Genomic DNA, 20,208 nt, shown 5'->3' with positions numbered 1-20,208 from the left:
CAGGCAGTCCTCAGCTTAACAACATTTTGAGTTACAACGTTTCGCACTTACAATGTTTAGAAGTTGACACCCCGTTTCGACTTTCTGACATCAGTTTCAACTTGACAACGCTTGATCCGACACAACGCCACGCCAGGAGCAAGTTTGCTGTGTCGCCCATCTCCCTGGAGAACATCTGTCCAAACTTCCTCGGACACTTTCTTTAAGAAAGTAGATGAGACTCCAGAAAAACCTGCAGCCAGGACTCCTGAGAAGACTCCTTCAAAACGTCCAACCAAGAGCCCTTCAAAAAGCCCAGCAAAGTCACTTCAAAGAAGTCCTTCCAAATCCATATGATTGCCATTTACTCTATAAATACATTATGTAGCTATATTACTCATCTATAATTGATCAAGTACAAAATTCTGGGTTATTTTTGGTGAAAATAGGGTGAGTCAGCTATCTAACCAACATACAAACAGTAAGTGAGGGGCTGAGGAGATTGGAAAAGCCACATGAGAATGGGAAGGATACCACCAGGCTGAGGTGAGAGGTTGGATTTTATCAGGTACATCATCAGCGTTGGTTAGTTGGACACAATTTTTTTTGTGGAAAATGAGTGAGCTGGGAAGCAGCGGGCAGTAGTGCACTGAAGGATTTCTACAGTTGCAATATGAACTGAGAAACACTTCCAGCCATAAATTGCTGTCCCACTGGTACACACCCAGGACATACAGGGAAACAGGAGTGCAAAGGGTGACGGGCTTCACCAGCCTTGAGTGACGCCATTCTTTGTTGTAAACAGTAGAAGGGATGTGAACGGCCTGTGTTCAGGTTGCAGGGTTGGAATCTGTAATGGCAGCTAGCCGGTTTCTTTGGGCTAGTCTATTGTGATTTTCATGTTGCAATGCATTGATTTAAGAATGTAAGGAAATTACAATTGAAGGTCAATTTTAAGCTACTTTTGAGATGAAATATAGCTGATTTGGGAGAAGAAACAACTTGCTTGGGACCAGCCAATAAAGCAAAACCTCTGCCCATGTTCTACATTATTGTTGTACAACAATGATGCCAATTCTGTTACCCTGATTACTCACCACTATGTGACTCCACTGATTTCACTAGACTTACCCTTAGCTCATATTTCTATAAGGGAGAGGAGAGTCATGCTTTGACAGGAACAACTGTGCAGAATTTAAGATCATTACGCTAGTCCACAATTTTAGTATCTTTTATATGGGAAGGACAGCTGGATCTGTCCTTTGGTGCTGTTACAATACCAGAGTTTATTATGATGAGGAAGCTAAATAGTCTAAGCAGTGATAAGAAGCAAATTAAAAACCCCAGAGCACTACAATTCCTCTCTCCTTGACCATAGTCTAATTGTAATGTAAGACTTGCTTTTGCAAAGAGGAATAAAATGCATTTGCTCTACTTTGTCACCCAGACTCTCTTTTAACAGCCCACCCAACTGCTTACTTCACCTAAAATAACTTCCTGAGGATATTCCCACTGCTATATCCTGATACACATGCAATTTCCCGAGGTAATTTTTTTGACAGCATCCAGTAAGCCACACTGCAACTGTGCTCGTGCCCCACCTGGGACCTGGAGAGGCAAGATTAACCACCATCTAATTTCTACTTTTATCATAAATGTTGCCCTTAACACATGGCAGACAAAGTGAGCTCTCCGAGGGGTTTGACAGAGCCACTGTCTGGCAGTCTGGGTGGGAGAGAATATATTATTTATCATACTCAATGGGATGAGGCAGACACTGAAGCTACTTATTGGAGCAGCTGTGAACCCCCAATCTCCTTAATTTCCAAAACAGGTAATTAACTGGAAAGTCATTTATAATAACTACCGACATCTCCAGAAATCACAAAATGGGTTGTTAACTTTGCAGCTCTATTGTAGCGATATTTTTGTTGACAGTTCAGTACTGAAATCTGTCAGGAAATTGTATATTCTTTGTGTTTCGGGAGAAATATAATCTAACATGTCTGACATGGCAGAATTAGCCTTGCGTGATCAAATGAATGGTTGGAAGCTGGATGGCTTGGAGGGTAGAGTAATAGAAGTGGGGTGGATCCAGGGGGGTGCAGTGGTGCGGACGCACCCCGCCTTTCATTTGCCTGTGCCCTGGGAGCAGCTGCCAGGGAGTTTTTGTAAAGTCTCCAAAGAAAGCAAGAATTCCCCCCGCTTCCCCTCTGCTCTCAGTGCCCGTCCCCTCCTGTCCCCTTCCCCTGCCCACTTTTGCTGCCATCTCCAGCTGTCCCAGGGGCAGGGTGGGGGGCTCTGGAGTCAATCTTGCCTGCTGCAACCGTGCTCTGTGCAGAGCCAGGCTCATCCAGGGACAGCAGCAGCGGACAGGTGCCTCCTCTCTGCCCAGACCCTCCCCTCCATGGTCCCTGCCAACCCAGGAGCAGGTGTGTGGGGAGGGGGCCTGCCTGCTGTCACTTTTATCTCCAGCCAAGCCTGGTTCCACATGGAGCCAGTAAGGGTGGGGCAGGAGCAGCTCTGGAGACCCCCCAACCGGCCCTGGGCAAGCTGGGGACAGTGGCAGTGGCAAGTGGGGGGAGGGAAGGAATAGGAAGGAAGGGGAGGGAACATGCCTCTGAGTATGGAGGGGAAGGGAGAAGGGAGTGAAGAGTCTTACTTGGTTGAGAAAGTAAAAAAAAGTCCCCTGATGCTGCTCATCTGCCTGCCCAGCTGTTGCAGGGTGGAGTCTGGGAGCTGGGATCTGGTGCAGTGCGGGTTGCTGCTCTCACACCTCCCTTTCCAAAATCCTAGATCTGCCCATGATGAAGGTTTACCATATCTGCACTTATCCTTAACATCACTTAAGGGCACTACAAGAAGAGCACACCCTGTACCATGTTGCGTTGGGGACCAGAGTCCAATCTTACACCATTGAAGCTAACAGGAATTTTGGCATTGACTTTATTTGGGAATAGTATTGGATACTAATACAGCAACATATAATAATTTGACCAGTTGGTCAAACCAGTGGGTTCAGGTCTTAGTGTACAGTAGGACATGAGATAAGAGCATTGCAAACAAAAGTCTATACTTCTGTGCCCAGCTGAAGCAGAGGCCCAAGGTTTAGCTACCGTAAAGAATTAATTGGTTCTAACACGGTTGTCTTCCCAGATAAGCACTGAGGTATATATATATATATAAAGGGATAATGTGGAGAATCATGTTATGAGTCCATGTACCAATGGAGTCTATTGAGGCAGCGAGGCATGGTGGTAAGTCAGGCAAATGCATTAGACAGACAGATTTCGATGCATCAGCTAGATGTCCTTAGTTTATTCTCTGCCTGCCATCTCCAAACCTTGCAATCCCAGGTGATTATCAAGAAGTCTTAAGGCTGAGTTTTCTACTACTCTGTGTGTTGAATGGGATAAAAGTTAGCACCATTTCTGTCCAGCTGATTTAAATAATGGTTTTTATTGAATCTGTTTCAGCAATATGACAGCTTTTATTCTTCTACCTGACCCTTGTCACCAGAGGCCCTGGAGCCCAGTCACAGTCGAATTGGACCCCTGCATTAGGACCTTGTAGGAGCTAGGTGCTCTGTTCTTTGCCAAAGTTCACTTGACACAAATAAGTTAACTCAGCAGTAGGTAATAATAATTGCATGAAGGGGTCTCATAGACCATCACTTATATGATGATTTACTTTCCTACTTGATAGATGTGCTATATGTCATACTTCTATATTAGAACTTGGGCTTCATGCAGAAATTATTGGCCGCAATTCTATGGCCTCTTTTATTCAGGAAGTCAGGCTACATGATCATAATTGGCCCTTCTAACCAAAGAAGTCATGAATCTGTGACCTTCATAAGTCTTCCAGTGTGAGGGTAAGAATGACAAAAGAAAGGATGAGACCGAACTTTCAGCAGCACTCAGCAATGGCTGAATCCTGCCTTGCTCCCCTGCTCTTCCCACCAAGTCATTCTCAGTCTCCAGAGTGGGAAGAGGGGTAGGCCAAAGGTGAATGCTTTTGAGAATCCTGCCCCTTTTGTTTCACTGAAAATATATTCCTAACAGCTATCCCTGAGTGTCCCGGTCATGAGAGTTAGCTTTGGTCTGTTTAAATATTTTCAAAGTAATACAAAAGACGAAGACAGGAGAAGTCTCATTTCTATGTAAATTCTGCTTGAAAACTTGTCTCTTTGGGGCAAATTCTTCCATGGTACCAGCTCATTCAATGTCTTTCTGAAGTGCCTCCAGCTCACCTGCTAGAATGTGAGGGTGTAAGCAAGAGCAGAATTTGGCACTTGGATTTTATTTACTAGATCAAATTTTGTTTCGCTGTTTCTAAGTTTGCCTAATTTAATTGGATTTTGCCTATTGTAGTGGGAAGCACATCTTCTTTCTTTGCTGAACATAAAATTAACTTTCATTGGAGATTCGTGTTTGTTTGGATCTGTATAAGCTCTTTTTGCTAAATGAGTTTGTTCTTTCTAAAGCAAATATCACTCTCATATTTTAGAGGTGCAGAAAATTTGTAATCTTGTTTCTTCGTTTTCCTTATTATGTTGTGTTAATTTATGTATACATTAACATGTATTTGCATGATTTATTCATTTAAAGCTGTACATGTTTATTTGAAAAGAAGCTCAGAGAGCTTTATCACAAAAAAGCTAAATTCAACACCACTTACAGAGATTGCATTCTTGGAGTTTAGCCACAAGAATGAAGAACATGTTTGCAGTTTTATTTGATTAAAAAAAAAGTTTCAAAGCAAGACATTTTCATGGCTTTAGTTTATTGAGGGTGAAGTTCAACTGGCCAGACAGGGGCCATGGAGAAGGTCCTCAATACAATGCTGCTGTAGACTGAGTTCCACATTGGCTTTACATAGGTCTGCACAGAGGAGATAATGTGGAGCAGAGTGGGAGCAAAGCTGGTGACTTGGTGCATCTACACATACCTATTAACATGCAGCAATAAGCTCCGGAGCTTACTGCTGCTGGGGGCACATTTGCACATGTGCCAGGACCGTAGCCTAGTGAGCTGAGTTGGAACAGCCCCTGATGGCAGGAGACCCAGCAGGGTCAGCCTGCCGACCCAGGGCTGCTCCGATCCAGCTCAGTGCGGTGCGATGGGGCTGGCTGGGGCACAAGGGTGTTCCAGGCTGGGGACTGGTTGGCAGGCAGCCCCCAAAATGAAGCACCCTCATGCTCCAGCCAACTGGGTTAGCATCTACATGTGTGTTGCTACTCATGAAAAAACTCTGCAGCAGGGAAGTTCTTGTACTTACAAATACTACCTTGCTGTGGAGTTTATTACTTTTGTGTGCCTTAATAGGGGCATGTGTGTAGATGCCGAAACGTGTGCTGCACAGTTGATTAGTTGACTGTGCAGTAAACATCTCATGTAGATGTGCCCACTATGTGGTTATACAGCACCAGTGATTGTAAGCCCCCATGGAAGGGAACACACGGGAGTGTAGCTTGAACCGGTCATGAAAAGATCTTTTTCCTGAGAAAAATGTTTACGCTTGCATGGACAAAAATCAAAAGACAATATTTTGGGGGTTTTGTTTTCAGCCACCCGAAGTTCTCTGTGCAGCTCTGATAAAATTGGAGAGCTTCTGCTCTGAGGTCCGTTATATTGCAAAAAGAATCTGTAAACAATTTAGTGATGGACAACATCTGATCAGCTTTAGATCCTGCCTTTATTCTCATCTTGAGCCAGTCAGACCAAGACTTGGTGGAAGCAAAACTCTAGCCCTATTTGGAAACACAGTTTAGATTGAGTCTCCAGTACATATTGGAACAAACATTTCAATCCTGGAAACACCGGCACTATCGGTCTTACGGTAGGGAGGATACATAGCACTCTGGTCTCAAGTTTTGTAGTCTGGTTGAAGAACAAACCCTTTGGAACAAGGGTTTGCAGACCATAATGTCTTCTATAATGTAGCAAAATAGTATCTTTCTTTATTACATGTTTAAGTCAGTGATTCTCAGCCAGGGTCCTGTGGCATGCTAGGGTGCCATAAGATCCTTTTAAGGGTGTTGCGCAATGTTAGCACTGTTAAGCGTGCAAACACTCGTATATGATTCACAAGACAAACTCAGAGATTTCAACTAGGAATCCAAAGTGTCAAAAGCATTCTGACCTGCTGTGCACTGTCAGAGTTTTTTGCAACAGAAGAATTGCTTTATTATTTTTCTGAAGGCAAAAAACAAGTGAAAACTAACAACTGACATTTTTTGAGGGGTGCGTTGACTCTAACAAGGGGTGCCTTCAGTCTCAGGTTGAGAACCACGGGGCTAGGAATTTACTTTATGCCATCTCCATTGCTGTAATCTTAGAGCAGTTTCAATTCCTGAATGCCAAAAAATGAAATCACCGCTTCAGACTTGAAAACCATGAAACTAGGCCAAAAAAAAATGATATAGTGAAGCTAACTGGAAAATTGAAAAACCTGTAACAGTGCATGGTGCTGTGTAAAATAATTGGCATTAATTGCTGTTTGGACAAGGAAATCAGTGATTTTCAATTGATATTAAATGGAAAATCACTTAATGACAGTTGCTGTTAAATGGGCATGATTGTACAAAATTAATGAGTAAAAGGCTTGGTGCATGGAAAAGTTTTTCCATTAGGAAGGATTTTCCATAGAACGTGCAGATATCAACTAGGTTGGACCATGTGTGCATCACTGTCAGACTGTCTTTGGTGGGTCAGCGGAGGCTGACCAAGGGGTTGCCTTGCTTTCCAACCGAGTTAAGGTCTGAGCATCTGGACATATTGGAAGCCTTCATTAACCAAGTGACACTCCAAATCATTTGTGGACCCAGAGTTGGCCAGGACTTCTGAAATCAGAAAACAACGTCCTTCTATGCCAGCTGGGATTTCTCTGCCCCCTATTACTTTCTGAGTTCTTCAACCCTAAATTAGGGATGATTAAATAAGGAGAATGAGCTGTTTATCTAGATCTGGGGTCAAACACTAGCAAAACTGGGGGTGGTGATTCATCTGACTCATCATAATATTAGTTTAATTTTATGTTTGTGTAATTCCACTGATTTAAAAGGAGTAATATTGATGAAAAACTGCCTTGGTGAATTGAACCCAAAAGCTGAATTTGAAAGAGTAGCCAGGAAATTTTAGGACCAGTAAGACCATTGGTAATTTTTTGCTAAGAAATCCAATTCCTTACTTTGGCGTATCAATTGCAATCTTGGCCAAATCCACTGCTATGTGTAGGGCCCTACCAAATTGGGAGAAGTGGGCTGCGCTGCGGCTCCTTTAAATTTGCAGGTTCCTCCGCATGCCCTCTCCCACCACTGATTGGTGGAGGGGCCCCTTGTGGCATGCTCCTGATTGGCAGGGAAGTAAAAACCGTGGTTTTAAACACGGCACCCTTTTTTGCCTGCCTGCTGGTCGGCAGCAAGCAGTGGGGCTGTGGGGGGGCCCCTCGGCCAATCAGCAGTGGGGAGGCAAAAATGGAGCCATGTTTAAAACTGTGTTTTTTTCTTCCCTGCCAATCAAGAGTAAGCCACAAGCAGGGCCCCTCCACCAATCAGCAGTGCCGGGGAATGCAGAGGGGAACCTGCAAGATTAAAGGAGCCACAGCACAGCCCACTTCTGCCATGAATCTGGTAGGGCCCTAGCTAGGTGGCTGTGAATCTAGCAATATCCGCGCCGTTTTCGAAGTCCCACCTCCTGAAGGCATATTATTAAGCAAGAACCTCAGCTTTCATTTTTTTGCAAGAAAAATAAGTTGCCAGCACTTGTGTCCATAGAGATGAGCTTGAAAATGGCTTCTGAGCCATCAGAAAGTAAACACACGTAGCCACAATTTAAAAATCACCTGATGCCCGAGTCATCAATTATAATGCTTTTGGTTGGCCATCAAACTGATTGGTACTAAGGGGTCCCCTTTTGCCCCACCCAAGTCTGTAAGTCTGATAGATGGAGCATAGATCAACTGCTCCTCTGGCTGAGGCCATCTCCTCTCACATCTTTGTACTGGTTTTTCAAGGGGCTACCCCCTGAATCACTTCCAGGAGCATCAGACCAGCCCCCACAAACCATATGGCTCACTTGTAAGGACAAGTAGCCAAATTCTGCTCTTATGCCTCCGAGTGAAGTCTCAGCAGTCTCCATGGGCATTGCACCCTGTGACTACCTGGATTGGGCTCCCGGTTCTTTTTCTTCCTAAAGCATATCAAGCAGGGAACTTACACAGGTAATTAAAAAGCAATGCTGTGTGGTTAGATAACAGGAATTAGTTCAGCAATATAATAAATGTGCTGACTTACAGAGCTGCAGAGGGAATTCAATCAGCCAAGAAATGGCGCTTGCTTTTCCTCCTGCCCACGGCCAGAACTGGTGCAGGTCAGCTGCACGGGGCCCTTAGCTGGGAGATGCTGCCCTAGCACGTCCTCTGTGCGTGCTGCACGGCGATACCCGACAGCAGCTCCTGCGCCACCAGAGAGTGGTTTGAATAGCGGAACAAGGGTAAGAGAGGAGCGGGAGGTAGTGACCTGGGCATCCCCGATGGATTGACTGAAAGCCCCTGGAGAAAGCCAGCGCAGGGGCTGCACCTATCCCTGCAGCTATGAGCCTTCGCGGTGAAGTGCTGAATGGCACTGCTGGTGCTCTGCGGGCTGAGTAGGAGAAATCTGCTCCCCAGGTCCTGTGGGAACCCCCTTAGCCCAAGCCTGTTTGCTCTGCCCTCCTCGGGGGTCAGGATTTGGTCCCCAGTGATCTCAAGCACGGAAATACTGGTTTCTGCTCAGAAGTGTTCCAATTTCAAGCTGCTCAGTCTGCAGTTCTTTTCACACATACCCACTCTTCACATGCTCTTGATGATCTGCAAATAAACAAACAGAAAAATCAACAGCCACCAGTTGTGAGTTGGCTGGCCCACTCTGTTGGATTGCACTGGAAGTATGTAGGCACAGGGATATTAAAAGAACTGTGTTGAAAAGGTTCTGTGTATTCGACTGAACCTAATACAGAAAACGTATGTGACTGTAATTGCACAGAGCTGGTTATGCAATCAGGGAAAAAAGAGCCTTGCAATAATCTCATTGATTTTATTCTGCACCGGGTAGATGGAGAAGGCCAAATCATCCAGAGTGGGCTCAAGGTTGGACTCCTGCACCTGGCGGAGCGCGTGCCAGCGCCGAGACCAAAATGGAAACCTGAAGTGGGAGGATATCAGTGTCAATGTGCAAAATTTAGGGCACCAATTAGAGGCCGGATCTGAAGCCCTTTTGCAAATTTGGCTTTTGCCACTGGTTCGCTGAAGCTGTCTATGCTATCAAAAATGTACCGCCCTTTTTGAAACTATTTTGTGCCAGTGAAAACTAGATCACTTGGCTTTGTGTAGAGGTGCCAAGCTAATTCACTTGGCTTTGTTTTTATTGTGGGAGAGGGTTCAAATCCCAACATTTGCATTTGGAGCTCATAGTCAAACATTCCTACGCTGTATTTGGAAGGTGCATATGGTTGGGATGTGACTTTTGTTAGGATTCACAGCTAAACCTAGAAGTGTTTCCTTATGGCCTGGAAGACCCTTAAGGCTGGAATTTCCAGCGGTGCCCGAGGGGCCTGATTTTAAAGGAAGGGTGTTTAAGAGCCGACTAATGGGATGCTCAAAAGTTCTTAGGTGTCGAACTCACATTGCTTTCAACGCAGCCAAACTCGTAAATGCTTTTGGAATATCTGACCAGGTGTCTCATGGAAAGTTTAAGAGTAGACCTATCAAAACCTGTCTGCAAGCGACTTGGGAGAATCAGTCCTACTGGCTTGAGCTTCCAAAGTCATGTAGGCACTTCTGGTATGTCTCACCCTTAAGGTTTCATTTTATCAGGCCACACTTCTGATGGTAAAGGGTGTTGACACAAAATGGCCAGCTCAGATCTGGTCAGAAATTCTGGGAGATGAGTTTTTCTGGTGGTATTTCAGCTTCCCAGCTGAAGCCGAGGTTTTTTTAACCTTCAAGAAAGGTTCCCTTCATGTACTGAAGGAAAGGTCAGGTTGGCTCTTATTTCATCTGAGCTCATTCACCCATCTCTAGGAAGTATTTACTATTAATTTGGATATAGCTCGAGCTGTTAGCTGACTGAAGGCAGTGCTCTCTTTTCCGTTTAATTCTCTCCAAGTTTTCCTGTGGTGCAGTATCATTGTAATTCACATATGAATATTGGCTTGACTGGTGTTATTGTTGCAAAAAAGTTTAATAGGAGCCTGAGGGTGTATAATGTTATTGAAATGAAAGTTTGGGGGGGGGGTTGGTTTTTTTTTTGAAGCTTGTATTTCAGAGCTCATTAACTTCCACAGTTCTGGGAGGGGATAAGGATCAGTAAATGAACAACAATTATCTAATACTCTGCGTGCTTGTATCTCTCATATCTTTATCTATATTTATGCCTAGACAGTTACATGTGTATACAGCTCATGGATACGACATAAACAGAGGCAGATCTCGCTCTGTTTTTTGACAATGTTGTTCCATGTGGAGAGAGAGGCTGCACTGTGGTTGCACATGTCAGAACTCAGCATGAAGGCACTCGAAGGTCAGAAATGTCAAGCGTTAACGCTGCATGATCCTAACTCTGCCTCCTTGTGCATCCGCTTTGCCGCAGAACGGGGGTTGGCAACCTGCGGCCCATGGATGTCGGGCTTTGGCAGCAGCTGCTCTCCCTGCCCTGCTATAGGGAGAAGCAGCGGACCTGGGCGCTTTCCTCATGCTGGCCATGGAGAGAATTGGTGGCAGCCGTTGCTGGGTCCTTGTGCTTGCTTGCTCCCCCCTGGAAAGGTTGCCAACTGCTGCCATAAGAGAGATCAGGAAGTACGCTCTGCACAGCTAATTGTAGCATTTGCCGCAGTTTCTGTATGCATTTTTCACACTTTATCCTTACCAATGCTAAACACTTCGGCTGTGGCAGCATGGAGCCCAGCGCAGCCTGCAAAACACAAGCCTGAGAGCATGGGTAATCTCAGGTGCTGAGCTCCATCCTGCTGTGGCTGTGTAGGCTGGCTGCTTTAAAGCTACCGCAGGGTATGTGATCTGAGCTGCAGTGATTGCACGGGTAGATATACCATAAATTAGCCAGGATGCCATAACCTAGTCTTCCTTAGCTGCTCATTGTGAGAGCTTAACAAGGAGTCATAAAAAGTGCTCTCAATGCTCAATAGGTTTTTTGCACAGTCAAATCCAAACCAATTTTCACCTGACTAAATCAGACACATCCTCACCAAAGCCTATTTTCATGCCAAATTTCAGCTTTGCTCTTCCAGCCAATTGGTTGCTAGAACTGTTCACATAAACTAAAGGTTGGACGAAATTTCTTTTTCATTAAAAGAAAATTGCGTGTATTTTTCTGGCTCCCTTTGCTTAGGAAAACTGTTACTGGTTATCCTTCCAGCTTTCAAACAAAGCCGAGCCGATGACTTCTGGGTGGAGATGAAGTCTATAAAACATCAGCCCCAAACATGAAAGTTTCAGATAACGGCGTGACTGAAAATAAGGAGTAGAAAAAGCCTTATACCATCATATTACAACACTAGTGGCTCGCAGCATGTGACTATATTCTGGCTTGGATACTAGTGAAAGACATGGCATACAGACCTGGAGAAGATGAGAGGGAGGGAGAGACTGTGGCTCTAACCATGGGTTTATGCTAATGTTAGACATCTGAGCGTTAGACAGCGTCCCTTCTCATCTTGCCCATGCTGTGATTTTGTTACGAAGTAATAGGTCTACCTAGACCGACTCTTTCACCAGTTTCTACCTGCTTCTCCTCCTCAGCCTCTTATGCTGCTGCACTGTTTCTAGGACTTCAGTATCTATCTGCTGATTTAGCCCCAAGCATCTGCCACTTGATGCTTCTCCTTTGCTATGCCTCACCTCTCTTGCTCTTCTGTTTGCTCATAAGACTTCCCCCCACGCTGCTGTTCTGCTTCCTTGCCCTGGAATCTTTTCTGATGCTCTGCTCCTCTAGATCCCTTGAAATTCATCTTCGTCTTGTCCTACAGGACCTCTGCTCCCATTGCTTTACACGTGCAGTTTGCTTGTCCTTACGCCTGCTCCTGGAAGGATACAGGAGCAGCGTCTGCAAGAGAGCCTTCCACCTGCAGGGTAGAGGAAAGTATCTCCAAGGCAGCGTGCAAGGGGTTGTTTTTGTTATTTTAAAATGATATTTGGGAGCAATAACAATTCCTGATGAAGCTTTTTAACTAAAGTGAAAAAAGGTAAAAGTCGTTAGAGGGAAACCTCTTGGGTTTCATTGTTTATCTTTATGATGTACAATATTTCACGCAGCTACGCTGTATCCCTGCAGATGTGATACAGAGACTTTTTAGTGTGTCTCTGTGGTGCAGGTAATTCCAACAACACATTTCTGGTGTGCAACGCAGATAGTTTCTACATCTGCCTGCAGTGTAGGCGGAGTCACTGCAAGGATGGAGATGTCTGCACACAATGCTGCGGCACCAGGCTGTAATGTTTCTCTCCCTCTCAGATGGCCTGTAGAGGGGCTGCCTTGTGGTGCTGGGATGAGGACAAACAGCCTCTATCCCTGCTGGATTTTGGGCGAACTCTTCTGTATGAAGCCTGCCAGAATTTCCTTTCTTAAGAGGACTAATAATCTCACCAAGATCACAGCATGCACAAACAGGCATGCTCAACACTGAGTTACATGTCTTTGAGCAGCAAACAAATATGCGCCCACCTTTCTCTTTCATCCGTTCCTTTTGCCCTCTCTGCCCAGTCCAACTCTTCCTCTGAACTTCTTCAATCCCCCTGCAAAAATGTCCATTCTTCATAGTTTTACAAGCAACTTTGGCTGTTTCAGTTGCTTCTACAGCATTTTTAAAAAAAGCTAAAAGTGTGTTGGGGGAGTGAAGTTTATGCTCCAAATTTAAATTTTGAAATGAAAGTGTAGTTATTAAAAACCAGCACATCTACTGGCAGATGCTCTTCATAGCCCTAGCTGCCAGTTGGTCTTTAAAATGGCCACTTTCCCCCCGTGAAGTAGGTTGCACATTCACTTCTGGGTCATGCACTTGGGGTGCACTTGACTTGAGGGCTGTATGTCCAGCAAGTATAGACTGAAACTTTATTAAGGAATGACTTTTAAAACAAAGTACTTGAAAAAATCAGTGTCTCCTGACTTAGCTGGCAAAATTCATGTCCCAATCCTGAAAAGAGATCTGCCTATTAAAGGATCAGAGCGAAGGACAGAACCCTCCATTTCCTCTGCTATAAATTTTGACTTTCTTAAAACAGTTTCAAAATTTCAGCTCTGCTCTTTTCCTAATGTCAGGGTTTGTGTCAGCTCACCAATTGCTGCAAGATGGACACTGAGTTCAGGAGCTCTCAGGTAGGAAACTTTAGATGTCTTGTTTGCACATACATACATGTACAAGCATATATGCTACATCTATAGGATGTCCACTATACATTCATAATTAACAGTTGCCAAAAACTGAGTTTCCTAATGTTCTTACTGATTAGTCAACACAGCATTGGTTTAACAGTGCTTGAGCAGACTGATCTGAACATAGCAGACTTAGTGGAGATATGGACCTGGCTTGCCGCATCCATGCTTCCCCGTGGGTCAGGGGAGTTTGAATCTAGGCATTTGTTTTGGCCTGATGTGGAGGCAAGGAGTAGCTATGAAATCAGAATCTGTGTCACTTTGAAGTTTTGGTACACGTCTCTAATGTGCAGGATCTTGGGCATGTGGAGCTTCTGCATTGAGCCAACCCTAGCTTTTTTACACTTTCAGATTCACAAAGTCAGTCCTTGTGCCTAGTGAACCCTGTCATTGCACCGGATGTGCAACATGCAGTAGGCTGCAGCGAGAAACCAGCTGAGGGCTTGTCATTAACTAAGCACAGAACAAAAACACTCCAGGATGTAAGGAGTCTTTTTCTTACTGAGATACAGAAGGGGTTAACATTAGTCCATCAGCACCCGACATAGCTGCTGCAATTATAAAACCAAGTAGTCTCGTTTTGGAGAACTATTAGCATTGGCAATGACATCAAGCACCAATTCATCATAAGCCACAATGTCAACATCAGCCTCCTAGTGCAAAACAAACAGAAAGCCGAGATGCTGTTGTGGAGAAAGGAAAGAACTGCTCTGGGGAAGGCATTACATTATGGGCACCTTTTTCTTTTAACAATAACATTTAATAGCCTTTTAAAGAGCTCTTTCCCTGTTCCCCCAAGTAACTTCTTGGCAGGCTGCTAAGAAAAAGGAAGGGCTTTTCTTCTTTCTTTCTTTCTTTTTTTTTTTTAAAGGGCTTTTGTAGGATAGTAAATAAGCCCAGGAATTTTCTGAACAGCTGCCCCCGCCTTTCCATGCCTGGTGTGCTGTCTAGCTTATCTGTGCACAACTTACCACCAGTGTGGTCTGATGGGGTCTGACTGGTAAGTGCCCGATAGCATTATGGATACCACACCAAGAGACAGACTCTACAGACGCTGCCAGATGGAAATAGCATCAAGTTATTATTATTTATTAATGATGTATATGACTGATGCGCACAGCACTTTACAGTAGTTAAAATGCACATTACCAAAAAAGAAATAACAGCACCATCTCACAGAGCTTATATACCCTCAAGGGAAATTCTTCCTCACAGTCGGGAGGAGTTTTGCTTAAGTTAGGACAAGAGGCTTTTGTCCCAAAAGAAGAAGGAATCCAGGCAAGAAGATAACAGTGGGTTCACGGGAGAGGCTACCTCCCCTGTTGAAGCCCTAGCAGGTAGTCCTCATGCAAACTCCACAGAGGCAGAATGGATGAACTTGTTATTCACCCAGTTTTGCAACATCCTGCCTCAGAGGTGCACCCGGCTTTGTGGTTTCGGGGCCCATGAGACCCAGAAAGGAGCAGGCAGAGTTTGCTCCTAAATGTGCAAGCAGGCTCTGTACAGTAAGGCAAACACCAGACACTGGAGTTGCATATGGTCACTAGCACTCCCTCCTTGGGTTTTAGGAGTGCTCTGGAAGGGATGAAAGATCAAGGGAGTATAGTGAAGGAGGGACCTGGCCCTGTGACTTTGACTTCAGTGGGACTGTACACATGTGTAAGAACTGCACGGTTAGAGTAGCTAATGGGATTGATGGTTAGAGAAGCTTGGGTGGAAGGGGAAATGTGAGATGCGGGAGTGAAGTCATAGAGGACTTGAAGGGAGCTAGGGGAAGCAGAAATTAGAAGTAATGCCAGAGCAGAGATCAGGGAAGCTGTACAGAGGGAAGCATGACCTGGGAGGGAGAAAGCAGAGGTGATTTATTTGAGCAGACTGAAGGAGAGAGGACAGGGAAACTTCATCCTTTCCAAGTGCCATAGCACAGTGAGGAGCTTTGGTCACATTGGCCCAGAGGACAGGGCATGTCTCTGAGGGTTTGAGTGGGCAAAGGGGCAGCACTTAGAAAATGCCTGGGTGCCAGGGGGAAAAAAAAGAGCTGAATCTTATGTAACACCAAAAGCTGTGAGCCTTGGTAGTAAGGTGAATGCAAGTGCTGTTTTCAGCCCAAAGCCAGGATTCTCTAGTCCAGCCCTATCTGACTCAAGTTCAGCATCTGAAGAGAAAGGACACTTCTGAACAGTTTGACCTTAACTGTTATTTTACACCTAGTGCCCTTTGATTTTAAATGCAGATAAATGTAACACCTAGTGCTGTTTCCAGCCTTTGAACTGGGACGGAGTACTGTGCCAGTTCCTGACATTTGCGTGCTATGAAGTTGAACAGTGCAAAGAGATATACATTATTCATGCTTTCATGCACCTCGTTTTCCCTCTGTGTTGTAGCACTTTTAGGATCCAGGTTCAGTACATGTCAGAGAACCTCAAGGCTTTATGGTTTTGATGTCTGGGAACAAAATAGGAAATGTTGAAAGGCAGCAGCTAGGCTGTAGTGTCGTTTTATTTTATTTTTTTGTTAAGCTATCCATTTGTGTTGGATCACTCAGGCTAACCAGTGTTGGGCCTGGTCAATACACAGCTAGGAGCCACCCAAGCAAAGTCTGAAGCAGTGAATTTTGTCATGAGATCCTTTTGACGGTGCTCTGAGGTACTGCACATATTGGGTGCTAACAGATGTGCAGCTCCCTGCTGTAACTTGTGGTGCTTATCAGGAAGCGCCACGAGTTACAGATTTCCCTGGGACCCAACAGACAGATGTTGGATCCTGGGGATTGGGAGATGAGCTGCAGCTTAATGGCTGTATCTTCTCAGTCTCAGTCTCTCTCTCCCTAGCCCCATCCGTCTCCTCTCCAACACCCGGTGCTATTTTTGCAATAGGACGGTGGGGAAGGGAGTGGAGAAAGCTTCTTTTGGGCATCGCCCTTCCCACCTCAGGAGGGCTCCAATCCATCTGCCCCACCCTCCAGTGCCAGCTGGGCAGCCCCCAGAAGAAGCTCCCTCCACTCCCTTCCTTCCCTCCCATTCCGAAGACAGCACATGTCAGCTGAGCCCTGCTCCCAGCCATGCTTTCAGATGTTAATGAACGCTTTGAAGCACCTTCATCTGAACCCTCCTATAATGAGGGTTCAGATTGTCACCCAACTTATTTTTAAAGCACTCTGCAGCCATGCACTTCTGTCAGTGCATGGCTGTAGAGCACTTTCAGTGGCTGATTGTGCGACACACTGTCACATCTTTCAGCCCCAGGGTTACATCTGTTAGCACTGCTAGGCATGAAAAAACCTATACATGATTTACAAGATAAACCCAGAGATTTATTAAAAATAGGAATCCATGGTGAAAAAAACACCTCAAAAACATTCTGATCTGTTGTGATCTTTCTGAGTTCTTTGTACGAGAAGAATTAGTGAAAGCTTGGAGCTGGCATTTTCTAAGGGGTGTCTTGAGTCTAATGAAGGGTGCCTTGAGAACTTAAAAAGAAATATTTCTCTACATATGGTGTTGTACCAGATTAATTTAAGGTCTGATTTCAAACAAATTTAGTTAAAGCAATACAAATCGTTATATGGAAACTTAGTTTACTGTAAGCTATGCTGAAAAAGCCTAGCTCAAGTTAGTTAGCAACAGGTTTCACCTAAATTGAAATAAGCTGCTCTTAAACCAAAATAACAGTGGCCACTCAGGGAATTGTGCCAGTTTAATTAAATAGCTTTAACTAAAATGAGAGCAAGTTTGTAAGTAGGCAACTCCTAAAAGGGCTGAGTATGTCAGAAAGGTTTTTTATTGATTTAACAGGTTGTGCTTTTCACACTGAGTCACTACACAGCTGATGCCCCAGTGGTGTTAAAGCGCATTGTATTGCTGGTAATATCATTCTTCACATGAGACATAAGCCTGAGTTCTTGAGCAAAAATAGTCCTTAAAAACCCACATGATACCTGCTGATGTGTAATGGTGTTTGTCCTAGCCAGTTTCCATTTTGGGTATCTTGCATTTTGAATCCCAATGGATTCTCCAGTCTCCCACTTGGACTCAGTGGTTCTGATTCTCCACTGTTCAGTACCTGTCCTCCCACTCCCGGGCTCTGCTTAATAAAGGCACTACACAATCCAAGGAGTTGCTTTCAGTCACGTATGGGATCCTCCTGTTCTAGGATAGCGGTGTGCTGCTCTGATCCTCTGCTATCCCTACCAGGGGTCCCATGGGGCTGCTAAAGCAGCTTGGGAACCAAAAGGATAATAGGCTAGCCATGTCCCCTACTCTTGCAGCCGCAAGTGGCTGGCGTTTGGGCTTGCTATGCCAGTTCTGTGCTACCAAAGGATCTCTGTGGAGTGGATGATTTTCCAGAACTGGTTAAGCTGGTTTCAGGGTTATTTTGCATTGTTCTGGTAGCCGAAGGCAGTCTGAAAACAGCTGAAGACTGGGCTGCACTTCCTGTCTCTCTCTCTCTGTGTCTCTTACCAAGGAGCAGCTGCAGGAGCCTGCATGCAGAGCTCGTGACCCCCGACAGCCAATCAACTTGCCCCGCTGCTCCCAGCCCCAAGCAGCCAAGCTGCTAGTGCCTGGGAAAGCAGAGACAAAGCAGAAACCTGGACATTTGCTCGTATTTAAAAACCCTCCCAGACAGGAGGACAAAAAGAGGACACGCCCGGGAAAACCCGGATGTATGGGAACCCGGGCTGCCTCTCTACTCTGAAATGGGTGCAGTTCAGCAGTGCCATATAAGTCTGTAGCAATTTTATTAGGGCTGTGTTTCCAGAGCCCTTGTCACAGGAACCAGGTGGAGGGATAAGACAAAACACCCTATTGCAATGGTATGCAAGCATTACTTTATTACTGATGATTCTCCTCAGTGATAGCTAAGTAATACTGTCCCCATTTTAAAAAGCAAAACCTTTGACTGAGAGAGGTTAAGCAGTAGTCCTAAAAGTGTACATAGGGTTACTATTAGACAAAGTCTTGAAAGGCCCCAGGCCTACTCCCATTACAGTGCTGACTCTGTGGCTGAGGTCACATGTTTCCGGTCCGCTGTTTGTAATACACTTTGGGATCCTTTTGGACTAAAAAGGACAACCACTGGTAAAATGCAAACCAACGCCTTTAAATATGTCAAACCCAGGGCTACAATCTTCAGACTTGGGTAACTAAATTCAACCCCTGCAGACAATAGCTAGATACTCAAATGAGTGGCCTGGTTTTCTGAGGTTCTGACTGTTGTGCGTTCGACAGAAACAAAGGAGCATCAGAATCGTTGTGTTTCTTCTTCTTGTATGCCCAAACTTACAGAGCTTCTTGGGCGCTGCAAATGCTTCATTTCAGTCTTATTATGTCCCTCCATGAAATATAAGTGCTCCGCTTACCTATAGCCCCCCTGTGCTGGTGTTGAAAGGGTCAGTTATTGTTTGTACAGTGCTCTGAAGATCTAAAACACCACAGAATGCTAATTTTTAATTATTAATAGCTATCAGTTAGCGTAAGTGCATGCCCAGTGTAGCAAGGATGTATTAGATTTAAATGCTGCACGTAGTTGATAACAGTCTTCTTTAGCGAAAATGATTTCAAACCTATTTCAAATTCATGTTTTATTTCCTTATGCTGTTAAACTAGAGAACAGAAACACTTCTTCAGACTAATGAGAAATACTGTACCCAGCGTGGAGAAGCAGAGACAAATTCTTCACCCCACCCCTGCTCTGCTCCAACACAGTGGAGAGGGGGAGATGCAGAGAGCCAGCTAATTACAGTGCTAGATTTCATCTGGGCCAGGAGCAACTATAACATACATCACTAACGTAAGGATTTTAAGCCAGTGAAGAACTGAGCTCTGTAATATCCCCCCCCCGGCGCTGCCCCTCAGCTGTTCTCATAACATCCATGACATACACCGTATCTGCCCATATGCCAGGCTGGGGAGAGCTCCCCATGCCTGCTTGGCAGCTCTAGCACTTAAAGGCTATTTTACTTTGCTAAGAGTCTGGTCAATAGGCCCCAGTGCTGGACACAGTTAGGATGGGTTATCAAGCACTAACTGTTACCTAATACAGCTTCCAATAAAGCCATTTGGCTTTGATGGGAGCAGGCGTTCATGTTATACACAGCCCTGATCCCATCAAGGCCACCTCTGGGGAAGATCAGATCTATTCCTATAGTGTTTTATATCAACATCAAATGAGTCCTCCCATTGGGCATGACCTTGACAGTGAAGTATGGGTCAAGCTGAACAGACTGAGATCCTGATATGGACACTTCAAAACAACATGATGAACATCTTGGACAGCCTGCTGTGACATTGTGGTGTCCAACAAACAGCATGGCACTTAATCGAAAACTGCATTCTTTACAAACGCCCACCCCAGGCTTTTTCACTACTGCTTCTTTGACCATGGTGGACAACATCATCTTGCCTATTTCTCAGGACTGTGACCATTATGTTATCTTCAGGTTGGACCTCTCTTTCCAGACCCTTCCATCCAGGCTATGTTTAAGACTTGCTGATCCTGTTTTGTAGACTTTCTCAAAGCTGCCACCTTTTCCACACAGTGATCCATCCACCTCATCTTCCTGCATCTCAATTATTGTACTACCCTTTTCTTCAGCCTGGTCAAATGCAACCTTGCCCTGTTTGTACCCCTCCAAAATGCTGCTGTAAAGGTCATTTTTTTGGCTTGTCTCTTTGGTCTCTTTCTTTGCAACTCTCCTTCCATCAAATATAAGACTCTTGTCTTCACTTTCCAAGTCCTTCATGCTTGTCCCGAGGCTTCCCTCATTCAGTACTGAGATATCACACACCTTCCTAGCCTCTCCC

This window comes from Crocodylus porosus, unplaced genomic scaffold, assembly GCF_001723895.1.
Source record: "Crocodylus porosus isolate Cpor-Errol unplaced genomic scaffold, CroPor_comp1, whole genome shotgun sequence".
In the NCBI taxonomy this organism is placed as follows: Eukaryota; Metazoa; Chordata; order Crocodylia; family Crocodylidae; genus Crocodylus; species Crocodylus porosus.
Note: the sequence above shows the minus strand (reverse complement) of the source record.